Source organism: Dendrobates tinctorius, unplaced genomic scaffold (genome assembly GCF_039654945.1).
Source record: "Dendrobates tinctorius isolate UK_male_01 unplaced genomic scaffold, ASM3965494v1 ptg000254l, whole genome shotgun sequence".
NCBI classification, from domain to species: domain Eukaryota; kingdom Metazoa; phylum Chordata; class Amphibia; order Anura; family Dendrobatidae; genus Dendrobates; species Dendrobates tinctorius.
The window spans coordinates 1,995,689-2,023,435 of NW_027361921.1; the positions used below are offsets into that span (position 1 = coordinate 1,995,689).

A 27,747-nucleotide genomic window follows, 5' to 3' on the forward strand; every position below is an offset into this window, starting at 1 on the left:
TTGTAATGCTTGAGCCCATCCTATATTCTCTAAAGAAAGTTATTTCATCTGATTCCTTTTAGAGCATTTCAAAAGCAAAATTTTTTTTTTACTCAAATTCCACTGGTTTTAATTTGTAATGTTTGAAGCCATCCTATATTCTCTAAAGAAACTTATTTCATCTAATTCCTTTTAGAGCATTTCAAAAGCAGAAAGTTTTTTTCTCTCAATTACACTTTATTAGTGCTTTGGGAAAGACATGTTTGATGTCAAACAGAAGTGAAAGTCTTATTTTTCGGCTAACAGCCCCAAACTGACATGAAGAAAGGAAAGCACTGCTGACATTCGAAATCAAGATTTTCTGTTTACTAAACAGGCTCTTTGACCAACTTGTCTACATCACAAAAAGATGTGATATATTGGAAAGACTGCTTAGAGAGTCAGGTGCGGAAAGTGGAGGAATTTCAAAATAAAATCCATTGGTTAAGTTGTCAAGCTTGAAGCAATCTTACTTCCTTTTCAGCAATTAGATGAGATTCTTAATCTCACAATTGCACTATCAGTAGGGCTGGAACAATGGCAAATTTGAGTTTGCACATAGGTAAAACACCTGCTTTAAGATAGGAAGCTTATTCTTGAGAAGACAAAAACAAGGTACTGCTGAGAGTTGAACTCAGGATCTCCAGTTTACAAGACAGGCGCTTTAACCAACTAAGCCACAGCACCACATGTTCCATAGGTGAATATTTATTATTCTGCTTTTTCCGAAAACTGCTATGAAAATTTGTAGCATCTAATGTGTAATTCCACTGGTTTTAATTTGTAATGCTTGAGCCCATCCTATATTCTCTAAAGAAAGTTATTTCATCTGATTCCTTTTAGAGCATTTCAAAAGCAAAATTTTTTTTTTTACTCAAATTCCACTGGTTTTAATTTGTAATGCTTGAAGCCATCCTATATTCTCTAAAGAAACTTATTTCATCTAATTCCTTTTAGAGCATTTCAAAAGCAGAAAGTTTTTTTTCTCTCAATTACACTTTATTAGTGCTTTGGGAAAGACATGTTTGATGTCAAACAAAAGTGAAAGTCCTCTTTTTCGGCTAACAGCCCCAAACTGACATGAAGAAAGGAAAGCACTGCTGACATTCGAAATCAAGATTTTCTGTTTACTAAACAGGCTCTTTGACCAACTTGTCTACATCACAAAAAGATGTGATATATTGGAAAGACTGCTTAGAGAGTCAGGTGCGGAAAGTGGAGGCATTTCAAAATAAAATCCATTGGTTAAGTTGTCAAGCTTGAAGCAATCTTACTTCCTTTTCAGCATTTAGATGAGATTCTTAATCTCACAATTGCACTATCAGTAGGGCTGGAACAATGGCAAATTTGAGTTTGCACACAGGTAAAACACACCTGCTTTAAGATAGGAAGCTTATTCTTGAGAAGATGTAGCATCTTGGTTAAGTTGGTTAAGTTGTCAAGCTTGATGCAATCTTACTTCCTTTTCAGCATTTAGATGAGATTCTTAATCTCACAATTGCACTATCAGTAGGGCTGGAACAATGGCAAATTTGAATTTGCACACAGGTAAAAGACCTGCTTTAAGATAGGAAGCTTATTCTTGAGAAGATGAAAACAAGGTACTGCTGAGAGTTGAACTCAGGCTCTCCTGTTTACAAGACAGGCACTTTAACCAACTAAGCCACAGCACCCCAATTTTCATGTGTGTATATTTATTATTCTGCTTTTTCTGAAAACTGCTATGAAAATTTGTAGCATCTAATGTGTAATTCCACTGGTTTTAATTTGTAATGCTTGAGCCCATCCTATATTCTCTAAAGAAAGTTATTTCATCTGATTCCTTTTAGAGCATTTCAAAAGCAAAATTTTTTTTTTTACTCAAATTCCACTGGTTTTAATTTGTAATGCTTGAAGCCATCCTATATTCTCTAAAGAAACTTATTTCATCTAATTCCTTTTAGAGCATTTCAAAAGCAGAAAGTTTTTTTTCTCTCAATTACACTTTATTAGTGCTTTGGGAAAGACATGTTTGATGTCAAACAAAAGTGAAAGTCCTCTTTTTCGGCTAACAGCCCCAAACTGACATGAAGAAAGGAAAGCACTGCTGACATTCGAAATCAAGATTTTCTGTTTACTAAACAGGCTCTTTGACCAACTTGTCTACATCACAAAAAGATGTGATATATTGGAAAGACTGCTTAGAGAGTCAGGTGCGGAAAGTGGAGGCATTTCAAAATAAAATCCATTGGTTAAGTTGTCAAGCTTGAAGCAATCTTACTTCCTTTTCAGCATTTAGATGAGATTCTTAATCTCACAATTGCACTATCAGTAGGGCTGGAACAATGGCAAATTTGAGTTTGCACACAGGTAAAACACACCTGCTTTAAGATAGGAAGCTTATTCTTGAGAAGACAAAAACAAGTTACTGCTGAGAGTTGAACTCAGGATCTCCTGTTTACAAGACAGGCGCTTTAACCAACTAAGCCACAGAACCACATGTTCTGTTGGTGAATATTTATTATTCTGCTTTTTCCGAAAACTGCTGTGAAAATTTGTACCATCTAATGTGTAATTCCACTGGTTTTAATTTGTAATGCTTGAGCCCATCCTATATTCTCTAAAGAAAGTTATTTCATCTGATTCCTTTTAGAGCATTTCAAAAGCAAAATTTTTTTTTTACTCAAATTCCACTGGTTTTAATTTGTAATGCTTGAAGCCATCCTATATTCTCTAAAGAAACTTATTTCATCTAATTCCTTTTAGAGCATTTCAAAAGCAGAAAGTTTTTTTCTCTCAATTACACTTTATTAGTGCTTTGGGAAAGACATGTTTGATGTCAAACAGAAGTGAAAGTCTTATTTTTCGGCTAACAGCCCCAAACTGACATGAAGAAAGGAAAGCACTGCTGACATTCGAAATCAAGATTTTCTGTTTACTAAACAGGCTCTTTGACCAACTTGTCTACATCACAAAAAGATGTGATATATTGGAAAGACTGCTTAGAGAGTCAGGTGCGGAAAGTGGAGGAATTTCAAAATAAAATCCATTGGTTAAGTTGTCAAGCTTGAAGCAATCTTACTTCCTTTTCAGCATTTAGATGAGATTCTTAATCTCACAATTGCACTATCAGTAGGGCTGGAACAATGGCAAATTTGAATTTGCACACAGGTAAAAGACCTGCTTTAAGATAGGAAGCTTATTCTTGAGAAGATGAAAACAAGGTACTGCTGAGAGTTGAACTCAGGATCTCCTGTTTACAAGACAGGCACTTTAACCAACTAAGCCACAGCACCCCAATTTTCATGTGTGAATATTTATTATTCTGCTTTTTCTGAAAACTGCTATGAAAATTTGTAGCATCTAATGTGTAATTCCACTGGTTTTAATTTGTAATGCTTGAGCCCATCCTATATTCTCTAAAGAAAGTTATTTCATCTGATTCCTTTTAGAGCATTTCAAAAGCAAAATTTTTTTTTTTACTCAAATTCCACTGGTTTTAATTTGTAATGCTTGAAGCCATCCTATATTCTCTAAAGAAACTTATTTCATCTAATTCCTTTTAGAGCATTTCAAAAGCAGAAAGTTTTTTTTCTCTCAATTACACTTTATTAGTGCTTTGGGAAAGACATGTTTGATGTCAAACAAAAGTGAAAGTCCTCTTTTTCGGCTAACAGCCCCAAACTGACATGAAGAAAGGAAAGCACTGCTGACATTCGAAATCAAGATTTTCTGTTTACTAAACAGGCTCTTTGACCAACTTGTCTACATCACAAAAAGATGTGATATATTGGAAAGACTGCTTAGAGAGTCAGGTGCGGAAAGTGGAGGCATTTCAAAATAAAATCCATTGGTTAAGTTGTCAAGCTTGAAGCAATCTTACTTCCTTTTCAGCATTTAGATGAGATTCTTAATCTCACAATTGCACTATCAGTAGGGCTGGAACAATGGCAAATTTGAGTTTGCACACAGGTAAAACACACCTGCTTTAAGATAGGAAGCTTATTCTTGAGAAGACAAAAACAAGTTACTGCTGAGAGTTGAACTCAGGATCTCCTGTTTACAAGACAGGCGCTTTAACCAACTAAGCCACAGAACCACATGTTCTGTTGGTGAATATTTATTATTCTGCTTTTTCTGAAAACTGCTGTGAAAATTTGTACCATCTAATGTGTAATTCCACTGGTTTTAATTTGTAATGCTTGAGCCCATCCTATATTCTCTAAAGAAAGTTATTTCATCTGATTCCTTTTAGAGCATTTCAAAAGCAAAATTTTTTTTTTACTCAAATTCCACTGGTTTTAATTTGTAATGCTTGAAGCCATCCTATATTCTCTAAAGAAACTTATTTCATCTAATTCCTTTTAGAGCATTTCAAAAGCAGAAAGTTTTTTCTCTCAATTACACTTTATTAGTGCTTTGGGAAAGACATGTTTGATGTCAAACAGAAGTGAAAGTCTTCTTTTTCGGCTAACAGCCCCAAACTGACATGAAGAAAGGAAAGCACTGCTGACATTCGAAATCAAGATTTTCTGTTTACTAAACAGGCTCTTTGACCAACTTGTCTACATCACAAAAAGATGTGATATATTGGAAAGACTGCTTAGAGAGTCAGGTGCGGAAAGTGGAGGAATTTCAAAATAAAATCCATTGGTTAAGTTGTCAAGCTTGAAGCAATCTTACTTCCTTTTCAGCATTTAGATGAGATTCTTAATCTCACAATTGCACTATCAGTAGGGCTGGAACAATGGCAAATTTGAATTTGCACACAGGTAAAAGACATGCTTTAAGATAGGAAGCTTATTCTTGAGAAGATGAAAACAAGGTACTGCTGAGAGTTGAACTCAGGATCTCCTGTTTACAAGACAGGCACTTTAACCAACTAAGCCACAGCACCCCAATTTTCATGTGTGAATATTTATTATTCTGCTTTTTCTGAAAACTGCTATGAAAATTTGTAGCATCTAATGTGTAATTCCACTGGTTTTAATTTGTAATGCTTGAGCCCATCCTATATTCTCTAAAGAAAGTTATTTCATCTGATTCCTTTTAGAGCATTTCAAAAGCAAAATTTTTTTTTTTACTCAAATTCCACTGGTTTTAATTTGTAATGCTTGAAGCCATCCTATATTCTCTAAAGAAACTTATTTCATCTAATTCCTTTTAGAGCATTTCAAAAGCAGAAAGTTTTTTTTCTCTCAATTACACTTTATTAGTGCTTTGGGAAAGACATGTTTGATGTCAAACAAAAGTGAAAGTCCTCTTTTTCGGCTAACAGCCCCAAACTGACATGAAGAAAGGAAAGCACTGCTGACATTCGAAATCAAGATTTTCTGTTTACTAAACAGGCTCTTTGACCAACTTGTCTACATCACAAAAAGATGTGATATATTGGAAAGACTGCTTAGAGAGTCAGGTGCGGAAAGTGGAGGCATTTCAAAATAAAATCCATTGGTTAAGTTGTCAAGCTTGAAGCAATCTTACTTCCTTTTCAGCATTTAGATGAGATTCTTAATCTCACAATTGCACTATCAGTAGGGCTGGAACAATGGCAAATTTGAGTTTGCACACAGGTAAAACAACTGCTTTAAGATAGGAAGCTTATTCTTGAGAAGATGTAGCATCTTGGTTAAGTTGGTTAAGTTGTCAAGCTTGAAGCAATCTTACTTCCTTTTCAGCATTTAGATGAGATTCTTAATCTCACAATTGCACTATCAGTAGGGCTGGAACAATGACAAATTTGAGTTTGCACACAGGTAAAACACACCTGCTTTAAGATAGGAAGCTTATTCTTGAGAAGATGTAGCATCTTGGTTAAGTTGGTTAAGTTGTCAAGCTTAAAGCAATCTTACTTCCTTTTCAGCAATTAGATGAGATTCTTAATCTCACAATTGCACTATCAGTAGGGCTGGAACAATGGCAAATTTGAGTTTGCACACAGGTAAAACACACCTGCTTTAAGATAGGAAGCTTATTCTTGAGAAGATGTAGCATCTTGGTTAAGTTGGTTAAGTTGTCAAGCTTGAAGCAATCTTACTTCCTTTTCAGCATTTAGATGAGATTCTTAATCTCACAATTGCACTATCAGTAGGGCTGGAACAATGGCAAATTTGAATTTGCACACAGGTAAAAGACCTGCTTTAAGATAGGAAGCTTATTCTTGAGAAGATGAAAACAAGGTACTGCTGAGAGTTGAACTCAGGATCTCCTGTTTACAAGACAGGCACTTTAACCAACTAAGCCACAGCACCCCAATTTTCATGTGTGAATATTTATTATTCTGCTTTTTCTGAAAACTGCTATGAAAATTTGTAGCATCTAATGTGTAATTCCACTGGTTTTAATTTGTAATGCTTGAGCCCATCCTATATTCTCTAAAGAAAGTTATTTTATCTGATTCCTTTTAGAGCATTTCAAAAGCAAATTTTTTTTTTTTACTCAAATTCCACTGGTTTTAATTTGTAATGCTTGAAGCCATCCTATATTCTCTAAAGAAACTTATTTCATCTAATTCCTTTTAGAGCATTTCAAAAGCAGAAAGTTTTTTTTCTCTCAATTACACTTTATTAGTGCTTTGGGAAAGACATGTTTGATGTCAAACAAAAGTGAAAGTCCTCTTTTTCGGCTAACAGCCCCAAACTGACATGAAGAAAGGAAAGCACTGCTGACATTCGAAATCAAGATTTTCTGTTTACTAAACAGGCTCTTTGACCAACTTGTCTACATCACAAAAAGATGTGATATATTGGAAAGACTGCTTAGAGAGTCAGGTGCGGAAAGTGGAGGCATTTCAAAATAAAATCCATTGGTTAAGTTGTCAAGCTTGAAGCAATCTTACTTCCTTTTCAGCATTTAGATGAGATTCTTAATCTCACAATTGCACTATCAGTAGGGCTGGAACAATGGCAAATTTGAGTTTGCACACAGGTAAAACAACTGCTTTAAGATAGGAAGCTTATTCTTGAGAAGACAAAAACAAGGTACTGCTGAGAGTTGAACTCAGGATCTCCTGTTTACAAGACAGGCGCTTTAACAAACTAAGCCACAGAACCACATGTTCTGTTGGTGAATATTTATTATTCTGCTTTTTCCGAAAACTGCTATGAAAATTTGTAGCATCTAATGTGTAATTCCACTGGTTTTAATTTGTAATGCTTGAGCCCATCCTATATTCTCTAAAGAAAGTTATTTCATCTGATTCCTTTTAGAGCATTTCAAAAGCAAAATTTTTTTTTTTACTCAAATTCCACTGGTTTTAATTTGTAATGCTTGAAGCCATCCTATATTCTCTAAAGAAACTTATTTCATCTAATTCCTTTTAGAGCATTTCAAAAGCAGAAAGTTTTTTTCTCTCAATTACACTTTATTAGTGCTTTGGGAAAGACATGTTTGATGTCAAACAGAAGTGAAAGTCTTCTTTTTCGGCTAACAGCCCCAAACTGACATGAAGAAAGGAAAGCACTGCTGACATTCGAAATCAAGATTTTCTGTTTACTAAACAGGCTCTTTGACCAACTTGTCTACATCACAAAAAGATGTGATATATTGGAAAGACTGCTTAGAGAGTCAGGTGCGGAAAGTGGAGGAATTTCAAAATAAAATCCATTGGTTAAGTTGTCAAGCTTGAAGCAATCTTACTTCCTTTTCAGCATTTAGATGAGATTCTTAATCTCACAATTGCACTATCAGTAGGGCTGGAACAATGGCAAATTTGAATTTGCACACAGGTAAAAGACATGCTTTAAGATAGGAAGCTTATTCTTGAGAAGATGAAAACAAGGTACTGCTGAGAGTTGAACTCAGGATCTCCTGTTTACAAGACAGGCACTTTAACCAACTAAGCCACAGAACCACATGTTCTGTTGGTGAATATTTATTATTCTGCTTTTTCCGAAAACTGCTATGAAAATTTGTAGCATCTAATGTGTAATTCCACTGGTTTTAATTTGTAATGCTTGAGCCCATCCTATATTCTCTAAAGAAAGTTATTTCATCTGATTCCTTTTAGAGCATTTCAAAAGCAAAATTTTTTTTTTTACTCAAATTCCACTGGTTTTAATTTGTAATGCTTGAAGCCATCCTATATTCTCTAAAGAAACTTATTTCATCTAATTCCTTTTAGAGCATTTCAAAAGCAGAAAGTTTTTTTCTCTCAATTACACTTTATTAGTGCTTTGGGAAAGACATGTTTGATGTCAAACAGAAGTGAAAGTCTTCTTTTTCGGCTAACAGCCCCAAACTGACATGAAGAAAGGAAAGCACTGCTGACATTCGAAATCAAGATTTTCTGTTTACTAAACAGGCTCTTTGACCAACTTGTCTACATCACAAAAAGATGTGATATATTGGAAAGACTGCTTAGAGAGTCAGGTGCGGAAAGTGGAGGAATTTCAAAATAAAATCCATTGGTTAAGTTGTCAAGCTTGAAGCAATCTTACTTCCTTTTCAGCATTTAGATGAGATTCTTAATCTCACAATTGCACTATCAGTAGGGCTGGAACAATGGCAAATTTGAATTTGCACACAGGTAAAAGACATGCTTTAAGATAGGAAGCTTATTCTTGAGAAGATGAAAACAAGGTACTGCTGAGAGTTGAACTCAGGATCTCCTGTTTACAAGACAGGAACTTTAACCAACTAAGCCACAGCATCCCAATTTTCATGTGTGAATATTTATTATTCTGCTTTTTCTGAAAACTGCTATGAAAATTTGTATCATCTAATGTGTAATTCCACTGGTTTTAATTTGTAATGCTTGAGCCCATCCTATATTCTCTAAAGAAAGTTATTTCATCTGATTCCTTTTAGAGCATTTCAAAAGCAAAATTTTTTTTTTTACTCAAATTCCACTGGTTTTAATTTGTAATGCTTGAAGCCATCCTATATTCTCTAAAGAAACTTATTTCATCTAATTCCTTTTAGAGCATTTCAAAAGCAGAAAGTTTTTTTTCTCTCAATTACACTTTATTAGTGCTTTGGGAAAGACATGTTTGATGTCAAACAAAAGTGAAAGTCCTCTTTTTCGGCTAACAGCCCCAAACTGACATGAAGAAAGGAAAGCACTGCTGACATTCGAAATCAAGATTTTCTGTTTACTAAACAGGCTCTTTGACCAACTTGTCTACATCACAAAAAGATGTGATATATTGGAAAGACTGCTTAGAGAGTCAGGTGCGGAAAGTGGAGGCATTTCAAAATAAAATCCATTGGTTAAGTTGTCAAGCTTGAAGCAATCTTACTTCCTTTTCAGCATTTAGATGAGATTCTTAATCTCACAATTGCACTATCAGTAGGGCTGGAACAATGGCAAATTTGAGTTTGCACACAGGTAAAACACACCTGCTTTAAGATAGGAAGCTTATTATTGAGAAGATGTAGCATCTTGGTTAAGTTGGTTAAGTTGTCAAGCTTGAAGCAATCTTACTTCCTTTTCAGCATTTAGATGAGATTCTTAATCTCACAATTGCACTATCAGTAGGGCTGGAACAATGGCAAATTTGAGTTTGCACACAGGTAAAACACACCTGCTTTAAGATAGGAAGCTTATTCTTGAGAAGATGTAGCATCTTGGTTAAGTTGGTTAAGTTGTCAAGCTTGAAGCAATCTTACTTCCTTTTCAGCATTTAGATGAGATTCTTAATCTCACAATTGCACTATCAGTAGGGCTGGAACAATGGCAAATTTGAATTTGCACACAGGTAAAAGACCTGCTTTAAGATTGGAAGCTTATTCTTGAGAAGATGAAAACAAGGTACTGCTGAGAGTTGAACTCAGGATCTCCTGTTTACAAGACAGGCACTTTAACCAACTAAGCCACAGCACCCCAATTTTCATGTGTGAATATTTATTATTCTGCTTTTTCTGAAAACTGCTATGAAAATTTGTAGCATCTAATGTGTAATTCCACTGGTTTTAATTTGTAATGCTTGAGCCCATCCTATATTCTCTAAAGAAAGTTATTTCATCTGATTCCTTTTAGAGCATTTCAAAAGCAAAATTTTTTTTTTTACTCAAATTCCACTGGTTTTAATTTGTAATGCTTGAAGCCATCCTATATTCTCTAAAGAAACTTATTTCATCTAATTCCTTTTAGAGCATTTCAAAAGCAGAAAGTTTTTTTTCTCTCAATTACACTTTATTAGTGCTTTGGGAAAGACATGTTTGATGTCAAACAAAAGTGAAAGTCCTCTTTTTCGGCTAACAGCCCCAAACTGACATGAAGAAAGGAAAGCACTGCTGACATTCGAAATCAAGATTTTCTGTTTACTAAACAGGCTCTTTGACCAACTTGTCTACATCACAAAAAGATGTGATATATTGGAAAGACTGCTTAGAGAGTCAGGTGCGGAAAGTGGAGGCATTTCAAAATAAAATCCATTGGTTAAGTTGTCAAGCTTGAAGCAATCTTACTTCCTTTTCAGCATTTAGATGAGATTCTTAATCTCACAATTGCACTATCAGTAGGGCTGGAACAATGGCAAATTTGAGTTTGCACACAGGTAAAACACACCTGCTTTAAGATAGGAAGCTTATTCTTGAGAAGATGTAGCATCTTGGTTAAGTTGGTTAAGTTGTCAAGCTTGAAGCAATCTTACTTCCTTTTCAGCATTTAGATGAGATTCTTAATCTCACAATTGCACTATCAGTAGGGCTGGAACAATGGCAAATTTGAGTTTGCACACAGGTAAAACACACCTGCTTTAAGATAGGAAGCTTATTCTTGAGAAGATGTAGCATCTTGGTTAAGTTGGTTAAGTTGTCAAGCTTGAAGCAATCTTACTTCCTTTTCAGCATTTAGATGAGATTCTTAATCTCACAATTGCACTATCAGTAGGGCTGGAACAATGGCAAATTTGAATTTGCACACAGGTAAAAGACCTGCTTTAAGATAGGAAGCTTATTCTTGAGAAGATGAAAACAAGGTACTGCTGAGAGTTGAACTCAGGATCTCCAGTTTACAAGACAGGCGCTTTAACCAACTAAGCCACAGCACCACATGTTCCATAGGTGAATATTTATTATTCTGCTTTTTCCGAAAACTGCTATGAAAATTTGTAGCATCTAATGTGTAATTCCACTGGTTTTAATTTGTAATGCTTGAGCCCATCCTATATTCTCTAAAGAAAGTTATTTTATCTGATTCCTTTTAGAGCATTTCAAAAGCAAAATTTTTTTTTTTACTCAAATTCCACTGGTTTTAATTTGTAATGCTTGAAGCCATCCTATATTCTCTAAAGAAACTTATTTCATCTAATTCCTTTTAGAGCATTTCAAAAGCAGAAAGTTTTTTTTCTCTCAATTACACTTTATTAGTGCTTTGGGAAAGACATGTTTGATGTCAAACAAAAGTGAAAGTCCTCTTTTTCGGCTAACAGCCCCAAACTGACATGAAGAAAGGAAAGCACTGCTGACATTCGAAATCAAGATTTTCTGTTTACTAAACAAGCTCTTTGACCAACTTGTCTACATCACAAAAAGATGTGATATATTGGAAAGACTGCTTAGAGAGTCAGGTGCGGAAAGTGGAGGCATTTCAAAATAAAATCCATTGGTTAAGTTGTCAAGCTTGAAGCAATCTTACTTCCTTTTCAGCATTTAGATGAGATTCTTAATCTCACAATTGCACTATCAGTAGGGCTGGAACAATAGCAAATTTGAGTTTGCACACAGGTAAAACACACCTGCTTTAAGATAGGAAGCTTATTCTTGAGAAGATGTAGCATCTTGGTTAAGTTGGTTAAGTTGTCAAGCTTGAAGCAATCTTACTTCCTTTTCAGCATTTAGATGAGATTCTTAATCTCACAATTGCACTATCAGTAGGGCTGGAACAATGGCAAATTTGAGTTTGCACACAGGTAAAACACACCTGCTTTAAGATAGGAAGCTTATTCTTGAGAAGATGTAGCATCTTGGTTAAGTTGGTTAAGTTGTCAAGCTTGAAGCAATCTTACTTCCTTTTCAGCATTTAGATGAGATTCTTAATCTCACAATTGCACTATCAGTAGGGCTGGAACAATGGCAAATTTGAATTTGCACACAGGTAAAAGACATGCTTTAAGATAGGAAGCTTATTCTTGAGAAGATGAAAACAAGGTACTGCTGAGAGTTGAACTCAGGATCTCCTGTTTACAAGACAGGCACTTTAACCAACTAAGCCACAGAACCACATGTTCTGTTGGTGAATATTTATTATTCTGCTTTTTCCGAAAACTGCTATGAAAATTTGTAGCATCTAATGTGTAATTCCACTGGTTTTAATTTGTAATGCTTGAGCCCATCCTATATTCTCTAAAGAAAGTTATTTCATCTGATTCCTTTTAGAGCATTTCAAAAGCAAAATTTTTTTTTTTACTCAAATTCCACTGGTTTTAATTTGTAATGCTTGAAGCCATCCTATATTCTCTAAAGAAACTTATTTCATCTAATTCCTTTTAGAGCATTTCAAAAGCAGAAAGTTTTTTTCTCTCAATTACACTTTATTAGTGCTTTGGGAAAGACATGTTTGATGTCAAACAGAAGTGAAAGTCTTCTTTTTCGGCTAACAGCCCCAAACTGACATGAAGAAAGGAAAGCACTGCTGACATTCGAAATCAAGATTTTCTGTTTACTAAACAGGCTCTTTGACCAACTTGTCTACATCACAAAAAGATGTGATATATTGGAAAGACTGCTTAGAGAGTCAGGTGCGGAAAGTGGAGGAATTTCAAAATAAAATCCATTGGTTAAGTTGTCAAGCTTGAAGCAATCTTACTTCCTTTTCAGCATTTAGATGAGATTCTTAATCTCACAATTGCACTATCAGTAGGGCTGGAACAATGGCAAATTTGAATTTGCACACAGGTAAAAGACATGCTTTAAGATAGGAAGCTTATTCTTGAGAAGATGAAAACAAGGTACTGCTGAGAGTTGAACTCAGGATCTCCTGTTTACAAGACAGGAACTTTAACCAACTAAGCCACAGCATCCCAATTTTCATGTGTGAATATTTATTATTCTGCTTTTTCTGAAAACTGCTATGAAAATTTGTAGCATCTAATGTGTAATTCCACTGGTTTTAATTTGTAATGCTTGAGCCCATCCTATATTCTCTAAAGAAAGTTATTTCATCTGATTCCTTTTAGAGCATTTCAAAAGCAAAATTTTTTTTTTTACTCAAATTCCACTGGTTTTAATTTGTAATGCTTGAAGCCATCCTATATTCTCTAAAGAAACTTATTTCATCTAATTCCTTTTAGAGCATTTCAAAAGCAGAAAGTTTTTTTTCTCTCAATTACACTTTATTAGTGCTTTGGGAAAGACATGTTTGATGTCAAACAAAAGTGAAAGTCCTCTTTTTCGGCTAACAGCCCCAAACTGACATGAAGAAAGGAAAGCACTGCTGACATTCGAAATCAAGATTTTCTGTTTACTAAACAGGCTCTTTGACCAACTTGTCTACATCACAAAAAGATGTGATATATTGGAAAGACTGCTTAGAGAGTCAGGTGCGGAAAGTGGAGGCATTTCAAAATAAAATCCATTGGTTAAGTTGTCAAGCTTGAAGCAATCTTACTTCCTTTTCAGCATTTAGATGAGATTCTTAATCTCACAATTGCACTATCAGTAGGGCTGGAACAATGGCAAATTTGAGTTTGCACACAGGTAAAACACACCTGCTTTAAGATAGGAAGCTTATTATTGAGAAGATGTAGCATCTTGGTTAAGTTGGTTAAGTTGTCAAGCTTGAAGCAATCTTACTTCCTTTTCAGCATTTAGATGAGATTCTTAATCTCACAATTGCACTATCAGTAGGGCTGGAACAATGGCAAATTTGAGTTTGCACACAGGTAAAACACACCTGCTTTAAGATAGGAAGCTTATTCTTGAGAAGATGTAGCATCTTGGTTAAGTTGGTTAAGTTGTCAAGCTTGAAGCAATCTTACTTCCTTTTCAGCATTTAGATGAGATTCTTAATCTCACAATTGCACTATCAGTAGGGCTGGAACAATGGCAAATTTGAATTTGCACACAGGTAAAAGACCTGCTTTAAGATAGGAAGCTTATTCTTGAGAAGATGAAAACAAGGTACTGCTGAGAGTTGAACTCAGGATCTCCTGTTTACAAGACAGGCGCTTTAACCAACTAAGCCACAGCACCACATGTTCCATAGGTGAATATTTATTATTCTGCTTTTTCCGAAAACTGCTATGAAAATTTGTAGCATCTAATGTGTAATTCCACTGGTTTTAATTTGTAATGCTTGAGCCCATCCTATATTCTCTAAAGAAAGTTATTTTATCTGATTCCTTTTAGAGCATTTCAAAAGCAAAATTTTTTTTTTTACTCAAATTCCACTGGTTTTAATTTGTAATGCTTGAAGCCATCCTATATTCTCTAAAGAAACTTATTTCATCTAATTCCTTTTAGAGCATTTCAAAAGCAGAAAGTTTTTTTTCTCTCAATTACACTTTATTAGTGCTTTGGGAAAGACATGTTTGATGTCAAACAAAAGTGAAAGTCCTCTTTTTCGGCTAACAGCCCCAAACTGACATGAAGAAAGGAAAGCACTGCTGACATTCGAAATCAAGATTTTCTGTTTACTAAACAGGCTCTTTGACCAACTTGTCTACATCACAAAAAGATGTGATATATTGGAAAGACTGCTTAGAGAGTCAGGTGCGGAAAGTGGAGGCATTTCAAAATAAAATCCATTGGTTAAGTTGTCAAGCTTGAAGCAATCTTACTTCCTTTTCAGCATTTAGATGAGATTCTTAATCTCACAATTGCACTATCAGTAGGGCTGGAACAATAGCAAATTTGAGTTTGCACACAGGTAAAACACACCTGCTTTAAGATAGGAAGCTTATTCTTGAGAAGATGTAGCATCTTGGTTAAGTTGGTTAAGTTGTCAAGCTTGAAGCAATCTTACTTCCTTTTCAGCATTTAGATGAGATTCTTAATCTCACAATTGCACTATCAGTAGGGCTGGAACAATGGCAAATTTGAGTTTGCACACAGGTAAAACACACCTGCTTTAAGATAGGAAGCTTATTCTTGAGAAGATGTAGCATCTTGGTTAAGTTGGTTAAGTTGTCAAGCTTGAAGCAATCTTACTTCCTTTTCAGCATTTAGATGAGATTCTTAATCTCACAATTGCACTATCAGTAGGGCTGGAACAATGGCAAATTTGAATTTGCACACAGGTAAAAGACCTGCTTTAAGATAGGAAGCTTATTCTTGAGAAGATGAAAACAAGGTACTGCTGAGAGTTGAACTCAGGATCTCCAGTTTACAAGACAGGCGCTTTAACCAACTAAGCCACAGCACCACATGCTCCATAGGTGAATATTTATTATTCTGCTTTTTCCGAAAACTGCTATGAAAATTTGTAGCATCTAATGTGTAATTCCACTGGTTTTAATTTGTAATGCTTGAGCCCATCCTATATTCTCTAAAGAAAGTTATTTCATCTGATTCCTTTTAGAGCATTTCAAAAGCAAAATTTTTTTTTTACTCAAATTCCACTGGTTTTAATTTGTAATGCTTGAAGCCATCCTATATTCTCTAAAGAAACTTATTTCATCTAATTCCTTTTAGAGCATTTCAAAAGCAGAAAGTTTTTTTCTCTCAAATACACTTTATTAGTGCTTTGGGAAAGACATGTTTGATGTCAAACAGAAGTGAAAGTCTTCTTTTTCGGCTAACAGCCCCAAACTGACATGAAGAAAGGAAAGCACTGCTGACATTCGAAATCAAGATTTTCTGTTTACTAAACAGGCTCTTTGACCAACTTGTCTACATCACAAAAAGATGTGATATATTGGAAAGACTGCTTAGAGAGTCAGGTGCGGAAAGTGGAGGCATTTCAAAATAAAATCCATTGGTTAAGTTGTCAAGCTTGAAGCAATCTTACTTCCTTTTCAGCATTTAGATGAGATTCTTAATCTCACAATTGCACTATCAGTAGGGCTGGAACAATGGCAAATTTGAGTTTGCACACAGGTAAAACACACCTGCTTTAAGATAGGAAGCTTATTCTTGAGAAGATGTAGCATCTTGGTTAAGTTGGTTAAGTTGTCAAGCTTGAAGCAATCTTACTTCCTTTTCAGCATTTAGATGAGATTCTTAATCTCACAATTGCACTATCAGTAGGGCTGGAACAATGGCAAATTTGAATTTGCACACAGGTAAAAGACATGCTTTAAGATAGGAAGCTTATTCTTGAGAAGATGAAAACAAGGTACTGCTGAGAGTTGAACTCAGGATCTCCAGTTTACCAGACAAGCGCTTTAACCAACTAAGCCACAGCACCACATGTTCCATAGGTGAATATTTATTATTCTGCTTTTTCCGAAAACTGCTATGAAAATTTGTAGCATCTAATGTGTAATTCCACTGGTTTTAATTTGTAATGCTTGAGCCCATCCTATATTCTCTAAAGAAAGTTATTTCATCTGATTCCTTTTAGAGCATTTCAAAAGCAAAATTTTTTTTTTTACTCAAATTCCACTGGTTTTAATTTGTAATGCTTGAAGCCATCCTATATTCTCTAAAGAAACTTATTTCATCTAATTCCTTTTAGAGCATTTCAAAAGCAGAAAGTTTTTTTCTCTCAATTACACTTTATTAGTGCTTTGGGAAAGACATGTTTGATGTCAAACAGAAGTGAAAGTCTTCTTTTTCGGCTAACAGCCCCAAACTGACATGAAGAAAGGAAAGCACTGCTGACATTCGAAATCAAGATTTTCTGTTTACTAAACAGGCTCTTTGACCAACTTGTCTACATCACAAAAAGATGTGATATATTGGAAAGACTGCTTAGAGAGTCAGGTGCGGAAAGTGGAGGAATTTCAAAATAAAATCCATTGGTTAAGTTGTCAAGCTTGAAGCAATCTTACTTCCTTTTCAGCATTTAGATGAGATTCTTAATCTCACAATTGCACTATCAGTAGGGCTGGAACAATGGCAAATTTGAATTTGCACACAGGTAAAAGACATGCTTTAAGATAGGAAGCTTATTCTTGAGAAGATGAAAACAAGGTACTGCTGAGAGTTGAACTCAGGATCTCCTGTTTACAAGACAGGCACTTTAACCAACTAAGCCACAGCACCCCAATTTTCATGTGTGAATATTTATTATTCTGCTTTTTCTGAAAACTGCTATGAAAATTTGTAGCATCTAATGTGTAATTCCACTGGTTTTAATTTGTAATGCTTGAGCCCATCCTATATTCTCTAAAGAAAGTTATTTCATCTGATTCCTTTTAGAGAATTTCAAAAGCAAAATTTTTTTTTTTACTCAAATTCCACTGGTTTTAATTTGTAATGCTTGAAGCCATCCTATATTCTCTAAAGAAACTTATTTCATCTAATTCCTTTTAGAGCATTTCAAAAGCAGAAAGTTTTTTTCTCTCAATTACACTTTATTAGTGCTTTGGGAAAGACATGTTTGATGTCAAACAAAAGTGAAAGTCCTCTTTTTCGGCTAACAGCCCCAAACTGACATGAAGAAAGGAAAGCACTGCTGACATTCGAAATCAAGATTTTCTGTTTACTAAACAGGCTCTTTGACCAACTTGTCTACATCACAAAAAGATGTGATATATTGGAAAGACTGCTTAGAGAGTCAGGTGCGGAAAGTGGAGGCATTTCAAAATAAAATACATTGGTTAAGTTGTCAAGCTTGAAGCAATCTTACTTCCTTTTCAGCATTTAGATGAGATTCTTAATCTCACAATTGCACTATCAGTAGGGCTGGAACAATGGCAAATTTGAGTTTGCACACAGGTAAAACACACCTGCTTTAAGATAGGAAGCTTATTCTTGAGAAGATGTAGCATCTTGGTTAAGTTGGTTAAGTTGTCAAGCTTGAAGCAATCTTACTTCCTTTTCAGCATTTAGATGAGATTCTTAATCTCACAATTGCACTATCAGTAGGGCTGGAACAATGGCAAATTTGAATTTGCACACAGGTAAAAGACCTGCTTTAAGATAGGAAGCTTATTCTTGAGAAGATGAAAACAAGGTACTGCTGAGAGTTGAACTCAGGATCTCCTGTTTACAAGACAGGCACTTTAACCAACTAAGCCACAGCACCCCAATTTTCATGTGTGAATATTTATTATTCTGCTTTTTCTGAAAACTGCTATGAAAATTTGTAGCATCTAATGTGTAATTCCACTGGTTTTAATTTGTAATGCTTGAGCCCATCCTATATTCTCTAAAGAAAGTTATTTTATCTGATTCCTTTTAGAGCATTTCAAAAGCAAAATTTTTTTTTTTACTCAAATTCCACTGGTTTTAATTTGTAATGCTTGAAGCCATCCTATATTCTCTAAAGAAACTTATTTCATCTAATTCCTTTTAGAGCATTTCAAAAGCAGAAAGTTTTTTTTCTCTCAATTACACTTTATTAGTGCTTTGGGAAAGACATGTTTGATGTCAAACAAAAGTGAAAGTCCTCTTTTTCGGCTAACAGCCCCAAACTGACATGAAGAAAGGAAAGCACTGCTGACATTCGAAATCAAGATTTTCTGTTTACTAAACAGGCTCTTTGACCAACTTGTCTACATCACAAAAAGATGTGATATATTGGAAAGACTGCTTAGAGAGTCAGGTGCGGAAAGTGGAGGCATTTCAAAATAAAATCCATTGGTTAAGTTGTCAAGCTTGAAGCAATCTTACTTCCTTTTCAGCATTTAGATGAGATTCTTAATCTCACAATTGCACTATCAGTAGGGCTGGAACAATGGCAAATTTGAGTTTGCACACAGGTAAAACACACCTGCTTTAAGATAGGAAGCTTATTCTTGAGAAGATGTAGCATCTTGGTTAAGTTGGTTAAGTTGTCAAGCTTGAAGCAATCTTACTTCCTTTTCAGCATTTAGATGAGATTCTTAATCTCACAATTGCACTATCAGTAGGGCTGGAACAATGGCAAATTTGAGTTTGCACACAGGTAAAACACACCTGCTTTAAGATAGGAAGCTTATTCTTGAGAAGATGTAGCATCTTGGTTAAGTTGGTTAAGTTGTCAAGCTTGAAGCAATCTTACTTCCTTTTCAGCATTTAGATGAGATTCTTAATCTCACAATTGCACTATCAGTAGGGCTGGAACAATGGCAAATTTGAATTTGCACACAGGTAAAAGACCTGCTTTAAGATAGGAAGCTTATTCTTGAGAAGATGAAAACAAGGTACTGCTGAGAGTTGAACTCAGGATCTCCTGTTTACAAGACAGGCACTTTAGCCAACTAAGCCACAGCACCCCAATTTTCATGTGTGAATATTTATTATTCTGCTTTTTCTGAAAACTGCTATGAAAATTTGTAGCATCTAATGTGTAATTCCACTGGTTTTAATTTGTAATGCTTGAGCCCATCCTATATTCTCTAAAGAAAGTTATTTCATCTGATTCCTTTTAGAGCATTTCAAAAGCAAAATTTTTTTTTTTACTCAAATTCCACTGGTTTTAATTTGTAATGCTTGAAGCCATCCTATATTCTCTAAAGAAACTTATTTCATCTAATTCCTTTTAGAGCATTTCAAAAGCAGAAAGTTTTTTTCTCTCAATTACACTTTATTAGTGCTTTGGGAAAGACATGTTTGATGTCAAACAAAAGTGAAAGTCCTCTTTTTCGGCTAACAGCCCCAAACTGACATGAAGAAAGGAAAGCACTGCTGACATTCGAAATCAAGTTTTTCTGTTTACTAAACAGGCTCTTTGACCAACTTGTCTACATCACAAAAAGATGTGATATATTGGAAAGACTGCTTAGAGAGTCAGGTGCGGAAAGTGGAGGCATTTCAAAATAAAATCCATTGGTTAAGTTGTCAAGCTTGAAGCAATCTTACTTCCTTTTCAGCATTTAGATGAGATTCTTAATCTCACAATTGCACTATCAGTAGGGCTGGAACAATGGCAAATTTGAGTTTGCACACAGGTAAAACAACTGCTTTAAGATAGGAAGCTTATTCTTGAGAAGACAAAAACAAGGTACTGCTGAGAGTTGAACTCAGGATCTCCTGTTTACAAGACAGGTGCTTTAACCAACTAAGCCACAGAACCACATGTTCTGTTGGTGAATATTTATTATTCTGCTTTTTCCGAAAACTGCTATGAAAATTTGTAGCATCTAATGTGTAATTCCACTGGTTTTAATTTGTAATGCTTGAGCCCATCCTATATTCTCTAAAGAAAGTTATTTCATCTGATTCCTTTTAGAGCATTTCAAAAGCAAAATTTTTTTTTACTCAAATTCCACTGGTTTTAATTTGTAATGCTTGAAGCCATCCTATATTCTCTAAAGAAACTTATTTCATCTAATTCCTTTTAGAGCATTTCAAAAGCAGAAAGTTTTTTTCTCTCAATTACACTTTATTAGTGCTTTGGGAAAGACATGTTTGATGTCAAACAGAAGTGAAAGTCTTCTTTTTCGGCTAACAGCCCCAAACTGACATGAAGAAAGGAAAGCACTGCTGACGTTCGAAATCAAGATTTTCTGTTTACTAAACAGGCTCTTTGACCAACTTGTCTACATCACAAAAAGATGTGATATATTGTAAAGACTGCTTAGAGAGTCAGGTGCGGAAAGTGGAGGAATTTCAAAATAAAATCCATTGGTTAAGTTGTCAAGCTTGAAGCAATCTTACTTCCTTTTCAGCATTTAGATGAGATTATGAGATTCTTAATCTCACAATTGCACTATCAGTAGGGCTGGAACAATGGCAAATTTGAGTTTGCACACAGGTAAAACACCTGCTTTAAGATAGGAAGCTTATTCTTGAGAAGACAAAAACAAGGTACTGCTGAGAGTTGAACTCAGGATCTCCTGTTTACAAGACAGGTGCTTTAACCAACTAAGCCACAGCACCACATGTTCCATAGGTGAATATTTATTATTCTGCTTTTTTCGAAAACTGCTATGAAAATTTGTAGCATCTAATGTGTAATTCCACTGGTTTTAATTTGTAATGCTTGAGCCCATCCTATATTCTCTAAAGAAAGTTATTTCATCTGATTCCTTTTAGAGCATTTCAAAAGCAAAATTTTTTTTTTTACTCAAATTCCACTGGTTTTAATTTGTAATGCTTGAAGCCATCCTATATTCTCTAAAGAAACTTATTTCATCTAATTCCTTTTAGAGCATTTCAAAAGCAGAAAGTTTTTTTCTCTCAATTACACTTTATTAGTGCTTTGGGAAAGACATGTTTGATGTCAAACAAAAGTGAAAGTCCTCTTTTTCGGCTAACAGCCCCAAACTGACATGAAGAAAGGAAAGCACTGCTGACATTCGAAATCAAGATTTTCTGTTTACTAAACAGGCTCTTTGACCAACTTGTCTACATCACAAAAAGATGTGATATATTGGAAAGACTGCTTAGAGAGTCAGGTGCGGAAAGTGGAGGCATTTCAAAATAAAATACATTGGTTAAGTTGTCAAGCTTGAAGCAATCTTACTTCCTTTTCAGCATTTAGATGAGATTCTTAATCTCACAATTGCACTATCAGTAGGGCTGGAACAATGGCAAATTTGAGTTTGCACACAGGTAAAACACACCTGCTTTAAGATAGGAAGCTTATTCTTGAGAAGATGTAGCATCTTGGTTAAGTTGGTTAAGTTGTCAAGCTTGAAGCAATCTTACTTCCTTTTCAGCATTTAGATGAGATTCTTAATCTCACAATTGCACTATCAGTAGGGCTGGAACAATGGCAAATTTGAATTTGCACACAGGTAAAAGACCTGCTTTAAGATAGGAAGCTTATTCTTGAGAAGATGAAAACAAGGTACTGCTGAGAGTTGAACTCAGGATCTCCTGTTTACAAGACAGGCACTTTAACCAACTAAGCCACAGCACCCCAATTTTCATGTGTGAATATTTATTATTCTGCTTTTTCTGAAAACTGCTATGAAAATTTGTAGCATCTAATGTGTAATTCCACTGGTTTTAATTTGTAATGCTTGAGCCCATCCTATATTCTCTAAAGAAAGTTATTTTATCTGATTCCTTTTAGAGCATTTCAAAAGCAAAATTTTTTTTTTTACTCAAATTCCACTGGTTTTAATTTGTAATGCTTGAAGCCATCCTATATTCTCTAAAGAAACTTATTTCATCTAATTCCTTTTAGAGCATTTCAAAAGCAGAAAGTTTTTTTTCTCTCAATTACACTTTATTAGTGCTTTGGGAAAGACATGTTTGTTGTCAAACAAAAGTGAAAGTCCTCTTTTTCGGCTAACAGCCCCAAACTGACATGAAGAAAGGAAAGCACTGCTGACATTCGAAATCAAGATTTTCTGTTTACTAAACAGGCTCTTTGACCAACTTGTCTACATCACAAAAAGATGTGATATATTGGAAAGACTGCTTAGAGAGTCAGGTGCGGAAAGTGGAGGCATTTCAAAATAAAATCCATTGGTTAAGTTGTCAAGCTTGAAGCAATCTTACTTCCTTTTCAGCATTTAGATGAGATTCTTAATCTCACAATTGCACTATCAGTAGGGCTGGAACAATGGCAAATTTGAGTTTGCACACAGGTAAAACACACCTGCTTTAAGATAGGAAGCTTATTCTTGAGAAGATGTAGCATCTTGGTTAAGTTGGTTAAGTTGTCAAGCTTGAAGCAATCTTACTTCCTTTTCAGCATTTAGATGAGATTCTTAATCTCACAATTGCACTATCAGTAGGGCTGGAACAATGGCAAATTTGAGTTTGCACACAGGTAAAACACACCTGCTTTAAGATAGGAAGCTTATTCTTGAGAAGATGTAGCATCTTGGTTAAGTTGGTTAAGTTGTCAAGCTTGAAGCAATCTTACTTCCTTTTCAGCATTTAGATGAGATTCTTAATCTCACAATTGCACTATCAGTAGGGCTGGAACAATGGCAAATTTGAATTTGCACACAGGTAAAAGACCTGCTTTAAGATAGGAAGCTTATTCTTGAGAAGATGAAAACAAGGTACTGCTGAGAGTTGAACTCAGGATCTCCTGTTTACAAGACAGGCACTTTAGCCAACTAAGCCACAGCACCCCAATTTTCATGTGTGAATATTTATTATTCTGCTTTTTCTGAAAACTGCTATGAAAATTTGTAGCATCTAATGTGTAATTCCACTGGTTTTAATTTGTAATGCTTGAGCCCATCCTATATTCTCTAAAGAAAGTTATTTCATCTGATTCCTTTTAGAGCATTTCAAAAGCAAAATTTTTTTTTTTACTCAAATTCCACTGGTTTTAATTTGTAATGCTTGAAGCCATCCTATATTCTCTAAAGAAACTTATTTCATCTAATTCCTTTTAGAGCATTTCAAAAGCAGAAAGTTTTTTTCTCTCAATTACACTTTATTAGTGCTTTGGGAAAGACATGTTTGATGTCAAACAAAAGTGAAAGTCCTCTTTTTCGGCTAACAGCCCCAAACTGACATGAAGAAAGGAAAGCACTGCTGACATTCGAAATCAAGTTTTTCTGTTTACTAAACAGGCTCTTTGACCAACTTGTCTACATCACAAAAAGATGTGATATATTGGAAAGACTGCTTAGAGAGTCAGGTGCGGAAAGTGGAGGCATTTCAAAATAAAATCCATTGGTTAAGTTGTCAAGCTTGAAGCAATCTTACTTCCTTTTCAGCATTTAGATGAGATTCTTAATCTCACAATTGCACTATCAGTAGGGCTGGAACAATGGCAAATTTGAGTTTGCACACAGGTAAAACAACTGCTTTAAGATAGGAAGCTTATTCTTGAGAAGACAAAAACAAGGTACTGCTGAGAGTTGAACTCAGGATCTCCTGTTTACAAGACAGGTGCTTTAACCAACTAAGCCACAGAACCACATGTTCTGTTGGTGAATATTTATTATTCTGCTTTTTCCGAAAACTGCTATGAAAATTTGTAGCATCTAATGTGTAATTCCACTGGTTTTAATTTGTAATGCTTGAGCCCATCCTATATTCTCTAAAGAAAGTTATTTCATCTGATTCCTTTTAGAGCATTTCAAAAGCAAAATTTTTTTTTACTCAAATTCCACTGGTTTTAATTTGTAATGCTTGAAGCCATCCTATATTCTCTAAAGAAACTTATTTCATCTAATTCCTTTTAGAGCATTTCAAAAGCAGAAAGTTTTTTTCTCTCAATTACACTTTATTAGTGCTTTGGGAAAGACATGTTTGATGTCAAACAGAAGTGAAAGTCTTCTTTTTCGGCTAACAGCCCCAAACTGACATGAAGAAAGGAAAGCACTGCTGACGTTCGAAATCAAGATTTTCTGTTTACTAAACAGGCTCTTTGACCAACTTGTCTACATCACAAAAAGATGTGATATATTGTAAAGACTGCTTAGAGAGTCAGGTGCGGAAAGTGGAGGAATTTCAAAATAAAATCCATTGGTTAAGTTGTCAAGCTTGAAGCAATCTTACTTCCTTTTCAGCATTTAGATGAGATTATGAGATTCTTAATCTCACAATTGCACTATCAGTAGGGCTGGAACAATGGCAAATTTGAGTTTGCACACAGGTAAAACACCTGCTTTAAGATAGGAAGCTTATTCTTGAGAAGACAAAAACAAGGTACTGCTGAGAGTTGAACTCAGGATCTCCTGTTTACAAGACAGGTGCTTTAACCAACTAAGCCACAGCACCACATGTTCCATAGGTGAATATTTATTATTCTGCTTTTTTCGAAAACTGCTATGAAAATTTGTAGCATCTAATGTGTAATTCCACTGGTTTTAATTTGTAATGCTTGAGCCCATCCTATATTCTCTAAAGAAAGTTATTTCATCTGATTCCTTTTAGAGCATTTCAAAAGCAAAATTTTTTTTTTTACTCAAATTCCACTGGTTTTAATTTGTAATGCTTGAAGCCATCCTATATTCTCTAAAGAAACTTATTTCATCTAATTCCTTTTAGAGCATTTCAAAAGCAGAAAGTTTTTTTTCTCTCAATTACACTTTATTAGTGCTTTGGGAAAGACATGTTTGATGTCAAACAAAAGTGAAAGTCCTCTTTTTCGGCTAACAGCCCCAAACTGACATGAAGAAAGGAAAGCACTGCTGACATTCGAAATCAAGATTTTCTGTTTACTAAACAGGCTCTTTGACCAACTTGTCTACATCACAAAAAGATGTGATATATTGGAAAGACTGCTTAGAGAGTCAGGTGCGGAAAGTGGAGGCATTTCAAAATAAAATCCATTGGTTAAGTTGTCAAGCTTGAAGCAATCTTACTTCCTTTTCAGCATTTAGATGAGATTCTTAATCTCACAATTGCACTATCAGTAGGGCTGGAACAATGGCAAATTTGAGTTTGCACACAGGTAAAACACACCTGCTTTAAGATAGGAAGCTTATTCTTGAGAAGATGTAGCATCTTGGTTAAGTTGGTTAAGTTGTCAAGCTTGAAGCAATCTTACTTCCTTTTCAGCATTTAGATGAGATTCTTAATCTCACAATTGCACTATCAGTAGGGCTGGAACAATGGCAAATTTGAGTTTGCACACAGGTAAAACACACCTGCTTTAAGATAGGAAGCTTATTCTTGAGAAGATGTAGCATCTTGGTTAAGTTGGTTAAGTTGTCAAGCTTGAAGCAATCTTACTTCCTTTTCAGCATTTAGATGAGATTCTTAATCTCACAATTGCACTATCAGTAGGGCTGGAACAATGGCAAATTTGAATTTGCACACAGGTAAAAGACCTGCTTTAAGATAGGAAGCTTATTCTTGAGAAGATGAAAACAAGGTACTGCTGAGAGTTGAACTCAGGATCTCCTGTTTACAAGACAGGCACTTTAACCAACTAAGCCACAGCACCCCAATTTTCATGTGTGAATATTTATTATTCTGCTTTTTCTGAAAACTGCTATGAAAATTTGTAGCATCTAATGTGTAATTCCACTGGTTTTAATTTGTAATGCTTGAGCCCATCCTATATTCTCTAAAGAAAGTTATTTCATCTGATTCCTTTTAGAGCATTTCAAAAGCAAAATTTTTTTTTTTACTCAAATTCCACTGGTTTTAATTTGTAATGCTTGAAGCCATCCTATATTCTCTAAAGAAACTTATTTCATCTAATTCCTTTTAGAGCATTTCAAAAGCAGAAAGTTTTTTTTCTCTCAATTACACTTTATTAGTGCTTTGGGAAAGACATGTTTGATGTCAAACAAAAGTGAAAGTCCTCTTTTTCGGCTAACAGCCCCAAACTGACATGAAGAAAGGAAAGCACTGCTGACATTCGAAATCAAGATTTTCTGTTTACTAAACAGGCTCTTTGACCAACTTGTCTACATCACAAAAAGATGTGATATATTGGAAAGACTGCTTAGAGAGTCAGGTGCGGAAAGTGGAGGCATTTCAAAATAAAATCCATTGGTTAAGTTGTCAAGCTTGAAGCAATCTTACTTCCTTTTCAGCATTTAGATGAGATTCTTAATCTCACAATTGCACTATCAGTAGGGCTGGAACAATAGCAAATTTGAGTTTGCACACAGGTAAAACACACCTGCTTTAAGATAGGAAGCTTATTCTTGAGAAGATGTAGCATCTTGGTTAAGTTGGTTAAGTTGTCAAGCTTGAAGCAATCTTACTTCCTTTTCAGCATTTAGATGAGATTCTTAATCTCACAATTGCACTATCAGTAGGGCTGGAACAATGGCAAATTTGAGTTTGCACACAGGTAAAACACACCTGCTTTAAGATAGGAAGCTTATTCTTGAGAAGATGTAGCATCTTGGTTAAGTTGGTTAAGTTGTCAAGCTTGAAGCAATCTTACTTCCTTTTCAGCATTTAGATGAGATTCTTAATCTCACAATTGCACTATCAGTAGGGCTGGAACAATGGCAAATTTGAATTTGCACACAGGTAAAAGACCTGCTTTAAGATAGGAAGCTTATTCTTGAGAAGATGAAAACAAGGTACTGCTGAGAGTTGAACTCAGGATCTCCTGTTTACAAGACAGGCACTTTAACCAACTAAGCCACAGCATCCCAATTTTCATGTGTGAATATTTATTATTCTGCTTTTTCTGAAAACTGCTATGAAAATTTGTAGCATCTAATGTGTAATTCCACTGGTTTTAATTTGTAATGCTTGAGCCCATCCTATATTCTCTAAAGAAAGTTATTTCATCTGATTCCTTTTAGAGCATTTCAAAAGCAAAATTTTTTTTTTACTCAAATTCCACTGGTTTTAATTTGTAATGCTTGAAGCCATCCTATATTCTCTAAAGAAACTTATTTCATCTAATTCCTTTTAGAGCATTTCAAAAGCAGAAAGTTTTTTTCTCTCAAATACACTTTATTAGTGCTTTGGGAAAGACATGTTTGATGTCAAACAGAAGTGAAAGTCTTCTTTTTCGGCTAACAGCCCCAAACTGACATGAAGAAAGGAAAGCACTGCTGACATTCGAAATCAAGATTTTCTGTTTACTAAACAGGCTCTTTGACCAACTTGTCTACATCACAAAAAGATGTGATATATTGGAAAGACTGCTTAGAGAGTCAGGTGCGGAAAGTGGAGGCATTTCAAAATAAAATCCATTGGTTAAGTTGTCAAGCTTGAAGCAATCTTACTTCCTTTTCAGCATTTAGATGAGATTCTTAATCTCACAATTGCACTATCAGTAGGGCTGGAACAATGGCAAATTTGAGTTTGCACACAGGTAAAACACACCTGCTTTAAGATAGGAAGCTTATTCTTGAGAAGATGTAGCATCTTGGTTAAGTTGGTTAAGTTGTCAAGCTTGAAGCAATCTTACTTCCTTTTCAGCATTTAGATGAG

At 35.0% G+C, this 27,747-nt stretch overlaps 13 non-coding genes across 13 annotated transcripts; all 13 read right to left on the reverse strand.

Moving 5' to 3' along the window:
• Window positions 1-1,617: 1,617 nt before the first annotated feature.
• On the reverse strand, window positions 1,618-1,691 carry TRNAT-UGU (transfer RNA threonine (anticodon UGU)). Its single transcript has one exon. It is a non-coding gene; the product is annotated as a tRNA-Thr (tRNA).
• A 1,528-nt stretch (window positions 1,692-3,219) lies between these two features.
• TRNAT-UGU (transfer RNA threonine (anticodon UGU)) lies at window positions 3,220-3,293 on the reverse strand. Its single transcript has one exon. It is a non-coding gene; the product is annotated as a tRNA-Thr (tRNA).
• Window positions 3,294-4,820: 1,527 nt separating this feature from the next.
• On the reverse strand, window positions 4,821-4,894 carry TRNAT-UGU (transfer RNA threonine (anticodon UGU)). The gene has a single exon. It is a non-coding gene; the product is annotated as a tRNA-Thr (tRNA).
• A 1,280-nt stretch (window positions 4,895-6,174) lies between these two features.
• Window positions 6,175-6,248, reverse strand: TRNAT-UGU (transfer RNA threonine (anticodon UGU)). The gene has a single exon. It is a non-coding gene; the product is annotated as a tRNA-Thr (tRNA).
• A 3,498-nt stretch (window positions 6,249-9,746) lies between these two features.
• TRNAT-UGU (transfer RNA threonine (anticodon UGU)) lies at window positions 9,747-9,820 on the reverse strand. The gene has a single exon. It is a non-coding gene; the product is annotated as a tRNA-Thr (tRNA).
• A 4,239-nt stretch (window positions 9,821-14,059) lies between these two features.
• On the reverse strand, window positions 14,060-14,133 carry TRNAT-UGU (transfer RNA threonine (anticodon UGU)). The gene has a single exon. It is a non-coding gene; the product is annotated as a tRNA-Thr (tRNA).
• Window positions 14,134-16,214: 2,081 nt separating this feature from the next.
• Window positions 16,215-16,288, reverse strand: TRNAT-GGU (transfer RNA threonine (anticodon GGU)). Its single transcript has one exon. It is a non-coding gene; the product is annotated as a tRNA-Thr (tRNA).
• A 726-nt stretch (window positions 16,289-17,014) lies between these two features.
• On the reverse strand, window positions 17,015-17,088 carry TRNAT-UGU (transfer RNA threonine (anticodon UGU)). Its single transcript has one exon. It is a non-coding gene; the product is annotated as a tRNA-Thr (tRNA).
• Window positions 17,089-17,999: 911 nt separating this feature from the next.
• TRNAT-UGU (transfer RNA threonine (anticodon UGU)) lies at window positions 18,000-18,073 on the reverse strand. Its single transcript has one exon. It is a non-coding gene; the product is annotated as a tRNA-Thr (tRNA).
• A 2,703-nt stretch (window positions 18,074-20,776) lies between these two features.
• Window positions 20,777-20,850, reverse strand: TRNAT-UGU (transfer RNA threonine (anticodon UGU)). Its single transcript has one exon. It is a non-coding gene; the product is annotated as a tRNA-Thr (tRNA).
• A 911-nt stretch (window positions 20,851-21,761) lies between these two features.
• On the reverse strand, window positions 21,762-21,835 carry TRNAT-UGU (transfer RNA threonine (anticodon UGU)). The gene has a single exon. It is a non-coding gene; the product is annotated as a tRNA-Thr (tRNA).
• A 2,703-nt stretch (window positions 21,836-24,538) lies between these two features.
• Window positions 24,539-24,612, reverse strand: TRNAT-UGU (transfer RNA threonine (anticodon UGU)). Its single transcript has one exon. It is a non-coding gene; the product is annotated as a tRNA-Thr (tRNA).
• A 1,097-nt stretch (window positions 24,613-25,709) lies between these two features.
• Window positions 25,710-25,783, reverse strand: TRNAT-UGU (transfer RNA threonine (anticodon UGU)). Its single transcript has one exon. It is a non-coding gene; the product is annotated as a tRNA-Thr (tRNA).
• Between the last annotated feature and the right edge of the window lie 1,964 nt (window positions 25,784-27,747).